At 41.1% G+C, this 15,413-nt stretch overlaps 1 protein-coding gene across 1 annotated transcript in view; it reads left to right on the top strand.

Moving 5' to 3' along the window:
* The window catches only part of LOC105482207 (BLOC-1 related complex subunit 5), a 109,814-nt gene that overhangs the window by 61,388 nt on the left and 33,013 nt on the right, over positions 1-15,413 (top strand). The gene's annotated exons all lie outside the window — the stretch shown is intronic.

Below are 15,413 nucleotides of genomic sequence, written 5' to 3'. Positions count from 1 at the left end.
AAGTCTTTAATCCATTTTGAATTAATTTTTGTATAAGGTGTAAGGAAGGGATCCAGTTTCAGCTTTCTATGTAGCCAGTTTTCTCAGCACCTTTTATTAAATAGGGAATCCCTTCCGCATTTCTTGTTTTTGTTAGGTTTGTCAAAGACCAGATGGTTGTAGATGTGTGATGTTATTTCTGAGGCTTCCGTTCTGTACCATTGGTCTGTATATCTGTTTTGGTACCAGTACCATGCTGTTTTGGTTACTGTAGCCTTGTAGTATAGTTGAAGTCAGGTAGTGTGGTGCCTCCAGCTTTGTTCTTTTGGCTTAGGATTGTCTTGGCAATGCGGGCTCTTTTTTGGTTCCATATGAACTTTAAAGTAGTTATTTCCAATTCTGTGAAGAAAGTCATTGGTAGCTTTATGGGGATGGCATTGAATCTATAAATTACTGTGGAAAGTATGACCATTTTCACGATATTGATTCTTCCTATCCATGAGCATGGAATATTCTTCCATTTGTTTGTGTCCTCTTTTATTTTGTTATTTCATTGAGCAGCGGTTTGTAGTTCTCCTTGAAGAGGTCCTTCACATCCCTTGTAAGTTGGATTCCTAAGTATTTTATTCTCTTTGAAGCAATTGTGAGTGGGAGTTCACTCATGATTTGACTGTTTGTCTGTTAATGGTGTATAGGAATGGTTGTGATTTTTGCACATTGATTTTGTAACCTGAGACTTTGCTGAAGTTGCTTATCATCTTAAGAAGATTTTGGGCTGAGACGATGGAGTTTTCTAAATATACAATCATGTCATCTGCAAACAGGGACAATTTGACTTCCGCATTTCCTAACTGAATCCCCTTTATTTCTTTCTCTTGCCTGATTGCCCTGGCCAGAACTTCCAACACTATGTTGAATAGGGGTGGTGAGAGAAGGCATCCTTGTCTTGTGCCAGTTTTCAAAGGGAATGCTTCCAGTTTTTGCCCATTCAGTATGTTACTAGTTGTGGGTTTGTCATTAATAGCTCTTATTATTTTGAGATACATTCCATCAGTACCCAGTTTATTGAGAGTTTTTATCATGAAGAGCTGTTGAATTTTGTCAAAGGCCTTTTCTGCATCTATTGAGATAATCATGTGGTTTTTGTCTTTGGTTCTGTTTATATGCTGGATTACGTTTATTGATTTGCATATGCTGAACCAGCCTTGCATCCCAGGGATGAAGCCAACTTGATCATGGTGGATAAGCTTTTTGATGTGCTGCTGGATTCGGTTTGCTAGTATTTTATTGAGGATTTTCACATCAATGTTCATCAGGGATATTGGTCTAAAATTCTCTTTTTTTGTTGTGTCTCTGCCAGGCTTTGGTATCAGGATGATGTTGGCCTCATAAAATGAGTTAGGGAGGATTCCCTCTTTTTCTATTGATTGGAATAGTTTCAGAAGGAATGGTACCAGCTCCTCTTTGTACCTCTGGTAGAATTCAGCTGTGAATCCGTCTGGTCCTGGACTTTTTTTGGTTGGTAGGCTATTAATTATTACCTCAATTTCAGAGCCTGTTATTGGTCTATTCAGAGACTCAGCTTCTTCCTGGTTTAGTCTTAGGAGGGTGTATATGTCCAGGAATTTATCCATTTCTTCTAGATTTTCTAGTTTATTTGTGTAGAGATGTTTATAGTATTCTCTGATGGTAGTTTGTGTTTCTGTGGGATTGGTGATGATATCCCCTTTATCATTTTTTATTGCATCTATTTGATTCTTCTCTCTTTTCTTCTTTGTTAGTCTTGCTAACTGTCTATCAATTTTGTTGATCTTTCCAAAAAACCAGCTCCTGTATTCATTGATTTTTTGAAGAGTTTTTGTGTCTCTATCTCTTTCAGTTTTGCCCTCATATTAGTTATTTCTTGCCTTCTGCTAGCTTTTTTTTTTTTTTTTTTTTTTTTTGAGACAGAGTCTCGCTCTGTCACCCAGGCTGGAGTGCAGAGGTGCTATCTCGGCTCACTGCAAGCTCCGCCTCCTGGGTTCACGCCATTCTCCTGCCTCAGCCTCCCTAGTAGCTGGGACTACAGGCGCCTGCCACCATGCCCAGCTAATTGTTTGTATTTTTTTTTTAGTAGGGACGGGATTTCACCATGTTAGCCAGGATGGTCTCGATCTCCTGACCTCGTGATCTGCCCACCTCGGCCTCCCAAAGTGCTGGGATTACAGGCGTGAGCCACCGTGCCTGGCTGCCTTCTGCTAGCTTTTGAATTTGTTTGCTCTTGCTGCTTTTAATTGTGATGTTGGGGTGTTGATTTTGGATCTTTACTGCTCTTTGTTGTGGGCATTTAGTGCTTATACAGCTGTTTTCTTTGTACTTATCATGAGGATTATAGGTAAGATCCTAAAGTTGTAACACAATAATTTGAATTTATACCAGCTTAGCTTCTTTTATTTTCTTTTTTTTTTTTTTTTAAGTGAAAACAAGTTTATTAAGAAAGTGAAGGAGGCCGGGCGCAGTGGCTCACGCATGTAACGCCAGCACTTTGGAAGGCCTAGGCAGGCAGATCACCCGAGGTCAGGTGTTCAAGACCAGCCTGACCAACATGATGAAACCCCATCTCTACTGAAAATACAAAAGTTAGCCAGGCACGGTGGCACATGTCTGTAGTCTCAGCTACTTGGAAGGCTGAAAGAGGAGAATTGTTTGAATGCAGGAGGTGGAGGTTGCAGTGAGCCGAGATTGTGCCACTCTACTCCAGCCTGGGTGACAGAGTGAGTCTTCATCTCAAAAGAAAAAAAAAAAAGTAAAAGAATAAGGAATGGCCTCCATAGGCAGAGCAGTGACAGCTTAACTTTCATAACATAGAAAAACTCTGCTCCTTTCCAGGTTGGTTTCCATCCCTTTCAGTCATTAATGTCACAAGATAGTATCTTTATACAGGGTGTGTCCAAAATATAAACTAATACTTTTTTAATGTAGTAATCTCTCAAATTACATTAAAAAAAAAAACAAAATACGGAGTTATGAACTAAAGTTACAATAACATTAGCTTTTAGACTAATTTTACAATGTAGAAAGCCAAAAGTAGAGTTTGTGGCTTTACCCATGTAAATACATGGGGTTTTTTTGTTTTTTTTTTTTTTTTTGAGACAGAGTCTTGCTCTGTCACCCAGGCTGGAGTGCAGTGGCACGATCTTGGCTCATGGCAAGCTCTGCCTCCCGGGGTTCACGCCATTCTCCTACCTCAGCCTGCCTAGTAGCTGGGACTACAGGCGCCCACCGCCACGCCCAGCTAATTTTTTTGTATTTTTAGTAGAGATGGGGTTTCACCGTGTTAGCCAGGATGGTCTCAATTTCCTGACCTCGTGATCCGCCCGCCTCGGCCTCCCAAACTGCTGGGATTACAGGCGTGAGCAATACATGGGCTTTGGTAATTTGCCATATATTTACCTTTACTGAGATCTTTATTTCTTCATTGGACTGTATAGTGTGCTTTCATTTCAACCTGCAGGACTCCCTTTAGCATTTCTTGCAGAGCAGGTGTAGTGTTAAGAAACTCCCTCTGCTTTTTTGTTTTTGTTTTTTGGTTGTTTTTTTTTTTTCCCCCTAACTCATACTGTTTTACTTTCTCCCTCACTTTTAAAGGATAGTTTTACTGGATATAAAATTCTTGCTTGACAGGTTTTGTTTTTTTTTTCTTTTAGCAGTTTCCCACCTTATGGCCCCCTAGGTTTCTGATGAGAAATCTGTTGATAATCTTATTAAGATTCCCTTTTATATGATCAGTTGGTTTTCTTTTGATGCTTTCAAATTTCTCTTTGTCTTTTTGTTTGTTTGTTTTTTGAGACAGAGTCTCATTCTGTCACCCAGGCTAGAGCGCAGTAATGCAATCTCAGCTCACTACAACCTCTGCATCCCAGGCTCAAATGATCCTCCTGCCTTAGCCTCCCAAGTAGCTGGGACTACAAGCATCTGCCACCATGCCTGGCTAATTTTTATATTTTTTTGTAGAGATGGGGTTTCGCCATGTTGTCCAGGCTGGTCTCAAACTCCTGACCTCAAGTGATCTGCCCACCTTGGCCTCCCAAAGTGCTTGGATTACAGGCGTGAGCCACTGCGCCTGGCCCTTTCTAAAGGTTGGTTATAATGTGTCCTGGTGTGGGTCTCTGAATCCTATTTTGAGTTTGTTGAGCTTCTTGGATGTTTATATTCATCTCTTTCATCAAATTTGGGATGTTTTTTGCCATTGTTTCTTCAGATGTTTTCTCTTTCCCTTTCTCTTTCTGTTTTCCTTTTGGGACTCCCACAATGCATATGGTTATCCACTTGATGGTGTCTCATCAATCCCTTAGATCAGTTCACTTTTCCTTGATCTTTTTTCTTTCTGTTCCTCAGACTAGATCATATTCACTGTCCTTCATTATTCACTCATTCTTCCTTCTGCCTGCTCAAATCTGCCTTTGAATCCCTGCGGTGAGTTTTTCCTATCAGTTATTTCAGCTCCAGAACTTATTTTTCATTTCTTTTTAGGTTTTCTGCCTCTTTACTGATATTTTCCATTTGTTTATACATTGTTGTCTTGGCTTTCTCCATGTCTTCTTTAGCTCTTTGAGCATCTTTAAGACAGTTGTTTTAAAGTCTTTGTCTAGTAGATTTACCATTGTCTTTTTTCAGGGACAATATCTGTTGGTTTATATTTTTCCTTTGAATGAGCCATACGTTACTGTTTCTTTGTATGACTTGTGATTTTTTTTTAATTGGACATTTAAATCCTGTAATATGGTAACTCTGGAAACAGATTCTCCCTCTTCCCTGGGTTTGCTGTTTTTTGGGTTTATTTTTGGTTTTTGATTGTTACAGGATGTGTCTGTGCCAAGAATCAGCCTGAGGTATACATGTTAGGTCTCCTCAGATCTTTTCTGAGCCTGTGCTCTTCCCTGGGCATGCACAGCAACTTTCTCATTTCCCCTATATATGTGGTTGCTTTTGAATATCCTGGTCTTTAATGTCCGGCTCCCAGAGAGGGAAAAAGAAAAAAGTGAAGGAGGGGAAAATAGATGCTGCCCCTTTTAATCCTCTGGAAGTCACTTCAACATGAGTGGGAGGACCTTGCAGCAGTGTGGTGGAGGTGTAATAACAGTGACTACTGTCTGTCTGCACCTTTGTAATCAGAAGCAGCCATCATTGATCAGAGCATAGATCCATATTTAGAGGACAGGGTCCTTTTCTCCCCCACTGTCTCCCACAAACTATGTGCAAGCCACTCCAGGAATATGCATAGTTGCCTGCAGTGGGGCTGGGAGCTTTGGGATGGGTAGGTGCTATTATGATGACAGCTGAAATTGACTGAAAGTAATTATAATTTATCATCCAGGCCTTCCTCTGGATGATGCAAACCTTCAATAGACTCTAGAGCTACAAAATAGTTATATCAGACGGAGTGCACCAGTGCAATTATTTAGTTGGGACCTGGTGCTTCCTACCACAGTCTTCCCCAAATTCCCTCTATAGTTCCTTTTCTTAAGAACTCCCATACTGTTTTCCTCAGCAGGTGCACCATTTTACATTCTTACCAGCAGTGCACAAGGGTTCCAAGGATATGGAGAACATCCTTGCCAACACTTGTTATTTTCTGTTGTTTGGATAAATAGCCATCCTAATGATTAAGTGGTATCTCATTGTGTTTTGTATTTCCCTCATGATTAGTGATTTCGAGCATCCTTCTTGTGCTTGTTGGCAATCTGTATATCTTCTTTGGAGAAATGTCTATTTAAGTCCTTTGCCCAATTGGGTGGTTTGTTGTTTTATCTTTTTAATTTTAGCTCCTTTTCATGTTTGCTTTCCTTATAAATAGCTCCTGCTTCTTCTGGTAATCTGCTTGAGGATGAGATCATTTCTTTGCTATTTCCTACCATGATAGTACATAGTAGTGTGTGCCTGGTAAATACTTACAGAGGTAGGATAGGCCAGTGATACAGCCAGGTTTTAAAAGCCTGCTTAATTGACTACTACAGTTGGTGATTGGGGACTTTGGAACAGTGAGGAAATTAATACAAATTGTGTGCTGCCTCTGTGCTAGGTGCTGCGTAGGCATAACTTTATATGGTTCCCGTAATACTCCTTTAATACATGTCACACGTACAGATGAAGGATTTGAATTAAGGGAAGTTAAATTTAGACTCCCACAACATCACACAGGTAGTAAACGGCAATCCTTGGATTCCAATTCCAGGTCTACCTGACTCCACACTTTTTCATTATACCGTGCTGTCTCTCTTCCCTAGTCTGGTAAGTTCAGAGAGCAAGCCCATAAAATTGTTAGGGTGGGTGAGCAGTTGAAGATTTACTTAATAAGAGACAGAGAATCTTGCTGTATTGCCCAGGCTGGCTTTGAACTTCTAGGCTTAAGCAATCCTCTCACCTCTCTCTACGAAGTAGTTGGTAACTATAGCCTACTCCATTTTACTTAATTATTTGAGAGGAAAAGGTAGAGATTGTGAAAAGCTAATTTTATAGCAGTGAACAGGATCCCTCGAAGACACTGAGGTGTGTTGTTTGTGGATGCTGATGACCTTTGGAAATGTTGTGTCTACTTTTGGGTGTGACATCCTCTGTTCTTGCTTCTTTGGTACCATAAATTAGTGCCAAATGGGTGCCTAACATAGAAGGATGAAGTGCTTTTCATTGCTTACCACAAATTCCCTTGAACCCTTTACTTCTCTGAGACTTAAGAAATGCAAGAGTAAAAGGAACAGAGTTTTATCAAAATCCTATTGTGTGCTAGGCAAACTCTAGAAGAGACGTGATTATTATCTTGCTTTTACATATGAGAAAATTGAGGCTCAAAGCTGTAAGGTAAATTGTCCAGATGCACGCAGCTAATAAACAGGGGAGCTGAATTCAGCTTTTTCCATGCTGCCTCCATTAAAAAGTTCCTCTTTCTTGCCCTCTGGTGGGCTTCGGAGGTCCTGGGAGAAATGTTTGTATCCTCAGCAAACGTTGTGGTGGGTGAGCATCTTACCTGGGGCTTGTTCTGCACTTGCAGTTTCTTCTGCCACATGGTTTAACCAAAGCAACGATGTTTGCCATTGCCCCTTCGAGGTTAGTACTCCTCTGAGGTGACAGAATGGGGACAAAAGTTCGAAAGGAATCCGCTTTAGAAAGCACCCTTTTTCTAAGTATCCTGAAGGAATCAGTCACTAACACACATCACAAAATTCTCTCTAAGTTGGGAAGATGTTTTTAGACTTTCCTTTTCTTTAAGAAGAGAAGGGAGTGCCTTTGGAAACTAGAGTTTAAGTAAAGGATACACATAGCTTAAATGCTTTTGTCTTTGAAATATACTATGACCAATAGACTCGAAAATAAATTTCTTATTAGTTTTGGGGGTATCAGAGTCAGTTTGGGCTGCTATAACAGAATACCATAAACTGGGTGGCTTAAACAACAAGCATTTATCTCTGATAGTTCTGGTGGCTGGGAAATCCAAGGTCAAGGTGCCGGCAATTTTGCCTCTGCCGAGGACCTGCTCCCTGGTTTGCAGATGGCCATCACTGTGGCCTTACATGGCCGGGAACAGAAAGAGTGAAGGGAGGCTCTCGTGTCTCTTCTTCTAGTGACACTAGTCCCATTCATGAAGCCTCCACATTCATGATATACCCACTCACCCTTTAAGGTCCCCACCTCCTAATGCCATTACACTGGGGATTAGGATTTCAACATAGGAAATTTGGGGGAACACAAACATTCAGTCCATACAGGGGAATTTCTTTTTTCAGAATCTGATGTTTAATTGTACCTTCACAGTAACTTTTGTCAAAGTTATATTTAATTTCTGCTTCCTGGATTCTGTAGCAGGAAATGGAGCTTGTTATGTGCCCCAATATTTGTAATACTGATTTCTAGTCCGAGAAGTATCTAAGCCTCTCAGAGTTAAGGAATTCGGTTTGGTATTATGTGGCTCTGCACTGTGCTATAGAAAAACTGGGGGTTTCCTCCCACCTGACATTTCAGAATGAAAAAGATCACTCAGCAGAATATTTCCCACACTTCTAACCCTGATGATTTTTCCACTCAACACTTTACACAAAGAGGTGGGTACAGATGGTAGTTTGCTGGATCTGTGGAATATTCAGTCTTGGTCTTCACTCACTCCCTGGAGCCCTACTCCTCGTTCTTTTATAAACAAAGTGGTTTAAACAGGATCTTAGGAAATATCTCCAGTATTTACCATTTGCACACCTAACCCTTAATATATGGAATCTGTTAGGTCAGGTTTTTAACTCAATAAACATCTTTGGGTGCATCACCGTGTTAAACTAAAGAAGTAGAAAACTGAAGGCAATGGCCCTGTTCCTTAACTGTAAGGAACATGTAATTTAGAAACTTCTTCTCTTTAACATGAAAAACTAACCATAAGTACGTGGATCAACATTCTTCTTTATGGAATATTAAGAGTGAAGTGTCATGATGTTATGGTTTTTTTAACGGCTCAGTAAAAGAAAAAAATTATATAGTGAGATGAAGTAGATATGACAAAATATTAGTTGTTGAATCTAGATGGTGTGTATTTGGGTATACATTTTTTCCCTACTTTTCTACATTTAAAAATTTTCATAATAAAGGGTAAAGCAGAAAAATCCTAAGTATAAATAACATTTATAAAACTATACAAAAAATAATTTCAAGGGTGGTATGTGGTTCATTCTCTATTAATGGTAAGGGTTTAGGTAATTATTGGAGTTGGTAGGAAATAATTAAAATAGGAGTATAAATCCAGAGGCCCGCAGAGGCCAGGTGGGTAATATGGGTGAGTGGAGCTGCCAGGCATTAGACAGGAGGGAGATGGTGGGGACTGAGCAAACAGGCAAGTGGACAACTCATTGAAAGCATTCCAAAAATTTAAAAGATCTTAATGTGCATTCAGAATGAAACACTTCAGAGGGCTGGCAGTTTATTGTCTCCTAAAAATGACAAAATTTACCATCTCTGAATTTACCCAGCTTTCTGTCCTTCTCTCTACTTTCAGAAGATGCAGGAGAGGCATAGCTATCAATACTAGAAGGAGATGGTTTCCTGGCACAAGAGGGTGATGGGAAAACATTGTATCCAATGCCTCTAGAGTTTGCCTGGGTTGCCACAACTTTGTTGCTTCAGGAATGGAAAATGTGGCCCATCTTCTAATTTTCTCTGTCCTGTCTTGCTCCTTCTATGACCTGGGGCAGGATTTGCGGTGGGTTTATGGAGATTCCTATGAGTCAAGGAAGCACATTCTGAGGATAGACTCATGCACCTGGGTTTTGTTTTTAGATGGTTAGAGGGAGGGTGCAATTGTGATTTATAAGAATGACTTGAAGTGTAATTCCTTTGATTTTGAAGTTGGCTAGGCAACTTAATTTGAACACCCTAGTGTGCCTGTTAGACCTGGCAGCTTTCTCAAAATCCCCCTCCTACTTTACTCATTTCCCTCACCCTCCACCTTTTTTCTCAAGAGGTAGAAGTGAGAGTTTTGTTTTGTGAGCTAAGGTTGGCTTCTGGGCCCTCTGCTGGAGCCACCTGGCAGCTTGGGGTGGCCCTGTAGCCTTCCTCCACCTCATTCTGCAATTCAGGCTCCCAATAGTCTTCTGAAGCGTGGAAGAACTTCCTCATGCATGTTAGAAGAGCATGAGTCCAGACTGAGATAAGGACTCACTCTTAGGCATATATGCAGCCTACAGAGACCCTGAGAAGCCTTTTTCCTCCTAATATCTTCTAGACTTATGCTTTCCTTGGAATTCCAGCAATAGAACTGCATACTCTTACCCTAGTTCAAGAACCTTTTATGTACCAGGTGCTATACTAGATATGAGATAAAAGATAAGCAAAATGTGGTCCCTGTCTTCAACCAGCTCACCATTTGTTATACCACTTTAATCACGTTAGAGAAATTTTTTTTTTTTTTTGAGACGGAGTCTTGCTCTGTTGCCCAGGCTGGAGTGCAGTGGCGCGATCTCGGCTCACTGCAAGCTCCGCCTTCTGGGTTTATGCCATTCTCCTGCCTCAGCCTCCTGAGTAGCTGGGACTACAGGCACCCACCAACACGCCTGGCTAATTTTTTGTATTTTTAGTAGAGATGGGGTTTCACCGTGTTAGCCAGGATGGTCTCGATCTCCTAACCTCATCCTTCGGCCTCCCAAAGTTCTGGGATTACAGGCATTAGCCACCGTGCCCAGCCGAGAAAATGTTTTAAGATGTGTTCGGCCATATGAACTTTGGTGAGAATTAAAGATGAGATTTTTACTTGTAGAGTAGGGGGCACTTGGGATGGGTGAAGAAGGGAGAACTGCCTCTAAAGGTCTTACTCATAGATGAGGAAAGACCTCAGCTACTTTTTGTTAAAGTGAGTTTATTTATTTAAAAAATATTTAAGGGGGAAATGCATTCATTTGGTTTAAAAAGTTCTGTTAAAAATATACTATGAAATTCCCCCTCCTTACCCCTTGCCTCCATGTAATTCTTATATGTCATTTCAGAGTTTATTTATGTAAATATAAGCAAATCTGAACGTATACTCTTCTTTACTTGCACGCCAACCCCCATTTTTATGCAATGATAGCACACTCTATGCATCTATATACCTTTAAAAAAAATTATGTCTCATGGAGATTTTTTCCATGTAAGTACATAGAGAGCGCCCTCATTCTTTTCTTTGTTCTTGTAATACCATTTATAGATTTACCTTGATTTAATTAACAAACCCTCTATTCCGGGACATTGCGGTGTTTGCTGACCTTTGCTGTTACAATCACTGCTGCAGTGAACACTCTTGTATATACATTAGACATCATTTAGCATGTGTGCTACTGTGTGTGTAAATTCCTAGTGGTGAAGTTGTTGCATCAGAGGCTATGCATTTGTAATTTTGTTATCCATGCCAAGTTGCCCTCCTCCATATGGTGTTAACAACTTACACGCTAAGCAGCAAAGCCAGTTTCCTCACAGCTCCACCTACAAAGTATTTTTCATGCTTTTCATTTTTACCGATTTGACAGGTGAAAAATGGGCTTGCGGTAAAGTTTCCATTTGTTTTTCTTACTATAAGTGAGGTTGTGCATTTTTTTTTTATAGTTGAGGTATTGGCATTTCCTTTTCTGTGAAATATCTTTTCATATCTTTTGTTCATCTTTCTTTTGCTAATGTTTTTGTTTTTTTGTTTTTGTTTTTTTGAGATGGAGTCTCGCTCTGTTGCCCAGGCTGAAGTGCAGTGGCATGATCTCGGCTCACTGCAAGCTCCGCCTGTGGGTTCAAGTGATTCTCCTGCCTCAGCCTCCTGAGTAGCTGGGAATGCAGGCGCCTGCCACCGTGCCCAACTCATTTTTGTATTTTTAGTAGAGACGGGGTTTTACCATGTTGGCCAGGATGGTCTTGATCTCTTGACCTCGTGATCTGCCCACCTCGGCCTCCCAAAGTGCTAGGATTACAGGCGTGAGCTACCACGCCCGGCCCTTTTGCTAATTTTTAATTTGCCAATTGCTTTTCTTTTCTTTTCTTTTTCCTTTCCTTTCCTTTCCTTTTCCTTTTCCTTTTCCTTTTCCTTTTCCTTTTCTTTTCCCTTTCCCTTTCCCTTTCCCTTTCCTTTCCTTTCCTTTTCCTTTCCTTTCCTTTCCTGAGATGGAGTTGCGATCTTGGCTCACTTCAGCCTTTGCCTTCCGGGTTCAAGAGAGTCTTCTGCCTCAGCCTCCCAAGTAGCTGGGACTGCAGGCGCACGCCACCACGCCCAGCTGCTTTTTGTATTTTTAGTAGAGATGGGGTTTCACCGTGTTGGCCAGGCTGGTCTTGAACTCCTGACCTCAGGTGATCTGCCTGCCTCAGCCTCCCAAAGTGCTGGGATTACAGGTGTGAACCACCCTGCCCAGCCTTATTTGCCAATTTCTAGGCACTTTTTATATATTAGGAAGTTTACCCTATGTGATATGAGTTATCACAATAGGAGGAAAAAGGCTTCCTGGGGTCTCTGCAGGCTTTTAATTTTCCCCAGATTTGGGGTATTCTTTTTGTATTTTAAAGTTTAACTTGTAGGCCGGGCGCGGTGGCTCAAGCCTGTAATCCCAGTACTTTGGGAGGCCAAGGCGGGTGGATCACGAAGTCAGGAGATCGAGACCATCCTGGCTAACATGGTGAAACCCCGTCTCTACTAAAAATACAAAAAAAAAAACTAGCCGGGCGTGGTGGCGGGCGCCTGCAGTCCCAGCTACTCGGAGGCTGAGGCAGGAGAATGGCGTAAACCCGGGAGGCGGAGCTTGCAGTGAGCCGAGATCGCGCCACTGCACTCCAGCCTGGGTGACACAGCGAGACTCCGTCTCAAAAAAAAAAAAAAAAAAAATTTTAACTTGTGTTTGTTGTCATGAGGAGTCTTGGTTTGTGTATTGTTGAATTTATCACTGTTTCCTTTATGGCTTTTGCGTTATCCTGGTTCACTATTAATGGCACGCAATCATTCATTCCTTTTTCCGTGGTGCCTCCTTCCTCTTTTCCTCTTTCAATTTCGGATTGACAGCAAAACACTTTTGGTATCTTCCCCCAAGTTTGCGTTCCTGGAAATGTATTTCTCGTCAGTGATAGGGTAGCCCTTGATAGTTTTGTTAGGAGATTTTAGTGGTCTGTAGAATTCCCATTTTCTTGGTACAGGCACTCTGGGAAACTGACAGTTTTTTATAAAACTAAACATGAAATTACCATATGACCCAGCAGTTGCATTCTTGGGCATTTATCCCAGAGAAATGAAAACTTCTGTTTACACAAAAACCTGTACATGACAGCTCACAGCAGACTTGCTTGTAATAGCCCCGAACTGGAAACAACCCAGATGTCCTCCAGTGGGTGAATGGTGAAACAAACTCTGATACATACATACCATGGAATACTACTCAGAATTAAAAAAAGAATTAACCACTGATATATCAACAACATAGACAAATCTCTAAAGTTTTATGTTGGGCAAATAAAAAGATCCAATCCCAAAAGCTTACATGATGTATTATTTCATTTATATAACACTTTTGAAAGGACAAAATGTTAGAAATGGTGAACGGATTAATGGTTAACAGTGTTTTAAAGATGGAAAGGGGGACGAGAGGAAGAGTGGGGTAGGTCTAGTTATAAAAGCAGCACAAGAAATCTTTGTGGTGATGGAACTTTTCAGCATCTGACCATAGTGGTGAATACATGAACCTGTGTATGGGGAAAAGTTGTACAGAACTAAATACAGACACAAATGAGTGCAAATAAAATGAGGAAATCTGGGCCGGGCACAGTGGCTCATGCCTGTAATCCCAGCACTTTGGAAGGCTGAGGCAGGCGGATCACCTTAGGTCAGGAGTTTGAGATCAGCCTGGCCAACATGGTGAAACCCTGTCTCTACTAAAAAATACAAAAATTAGGCAGGAATGGTGGCACATGTCTGTAATCCTAGCTACTCAGGAGCCTGAGGCGTGAAAATTGCTTGAACAAGGTTGCAGTGAGCTGAGGAGATCATTCCACTGTGTTCCAACCTGGAAGACAGAGTGAGACCGTGTCTCAAAAAAAAAAGGAAATCTGCCCAGGTGCAGCGGCGTACTCTGGTAGTCCCAGCTACTTGGGAGGCCGAGGTGGGAGGATCTCTTGAGCTCAGGAGTTTGAGGCCAGCCTCAGCAATAAAGGGAGATACCATCTCTAAACCAAAAAAGGGAGGGATGGGTAGGAAATCTGAATAAGATCAGATTATATATATGGATTATATCTATGTCAATATCCTGGTTGTGATACTGTACCATAGTTTTACAAGATGTTACCATTGAGGGAAATTGGGTAAAGGGGGCACGGGATCCTGTACATAGGATCTCAATAAAAATTTCAATTAAAAAGTCCCAATTTCTGCTAATACTGGATTCACCAAAACATACTGCCTGGAAGCAGGTTCAGTTCAAGTAACTGGTGCTCTCCTGTGTTAGGACTTGCAGTGCAGCGGCTGAGCAGCGGAATGTGGAGGAGCCTAGCAGTGCCTTGGGTTCCAGCCCTGTACTCTGCTCTGTCTCAGAAGATCTGAGAGCATCGACCAGCATTTCCCAGGATTCTCTGGGACAGCCCCGCTGGGTAGCCCTTCGTACAGCCTGTCTGGAGGGAAAGAATACTGGCTTCAGCTCTAATATATCAGAACAGTGTGGGGTGGATGTTGGTGGTTGGGGACAGTGGGGAAGGGTTCCCAAGATGAGCTTTGGCCAGGTGAGGTGGCTCACACTGAGGCGGGAGGATCGCTTGAGCCCAGAAATTTGAGACCAACCTGGGCAGCAAAACCCCATCTCTACTAAAAATACAAAAACTAGCTGGGTGTGGTAACAAGTGCCTGTGGTCTCAGCTACTCTGGAGGCTGAGGTAGGAAGGCTTGGGTCCAGGAGGTCAAGGTTGCAGTGAACTGAGATCGCGCCACTGCACTCCAGATGGGCAACAGAGCAAGACTCTGTCTCAAAAAAAAAAAAAAAAAAGAGCTTTGCTGTGCCCTGCACGTGACCTACTGTCATATGTATTCTGTGTTCCTTATGCTGTAGCATTGGCTCTGCTATGAGACAGAGTGGCCTGGCATGTGGTAGGGGGATCACTGGGATCCCCAAGACCCTGCTAGGGAATCTCTGAAGTCAAAACTATTTTTGTAATAATACTTAGACATTATTTGCAAATCATGCTCATTCTCTTACACAAGTGTCCAGTGGAGTTTTCCAGAGGCTCAATGATGTGAAATGGCAACAGATTAAATGCAGAAGCAGCTATGAGATTCCAGCTGTTTTCTATTAAGGCAGACATTAAAAAGGCATTTAAAAAAATAAATCAGTGGCATCATTTCACTTTTTTGTTTTGGAAGAATATTTTCCTTAAAATGTTACTTTTGTTAATGTATAAAGGGGTTATCATTATATTTAAATGATATAATATTTAAGAATGTTCTCCGTTTTAATTTTTATAGGTGAATATCAAAAGATATAACTCACATAAAAGCTCTTTGGGGTCCTTGGTAATTTTTGAGAGTGTAGGGGTTCTGATAATTGAGAATTGTTTCTTTGGCAGAAAGCAATAGGCTTAATTTCTAGACTGGGCTTTGCTTTGTGAATGTGGGCATCATTTGGCCTCTTCAATTGATTTCTTCTCCTGAAAATGCTATTAATTGCCCTGCTACATACCTATGAAAATATAATCCTCTATGCAAATATAGGGGAGATTAATGGCTACATGGCTAAACTGGTGTTGAAAGAAAATGTAAAGAATGAGTTTCTGGCCTGTTAGGTGACAGTCTGTTTACTTGTTAAATGTCTTCATTTTAGCATCTCCTAGCAGTTTCTGTATACATTTGATTTCTTTTTCTCAGTTTTTCAGAAAACCATTTTAATTATTTTAAAAAATTATATTCACGCATTTTCTTTTTTCTTTTTCTTTTTTTTTTTTTT

Source organism: Macaca nemestrina, chromosome 10, assembly GCF_043159975.1.
Source record: "Macaca nemestrina isolate mMacNem1 chromosome 10, mMacNem.hap1, whole genome shotgun sequence".
NCBI classification, from domain to species: domain Eukaryota; kingdom Metazoa; phylum Chordata; class Mammalia; order Primates; family Cercopithecidae; genus Macaca; species Macaca nemestrina.
This window is presented reverse-complemented; position numbering and strand designations above follow the sequence as displayed.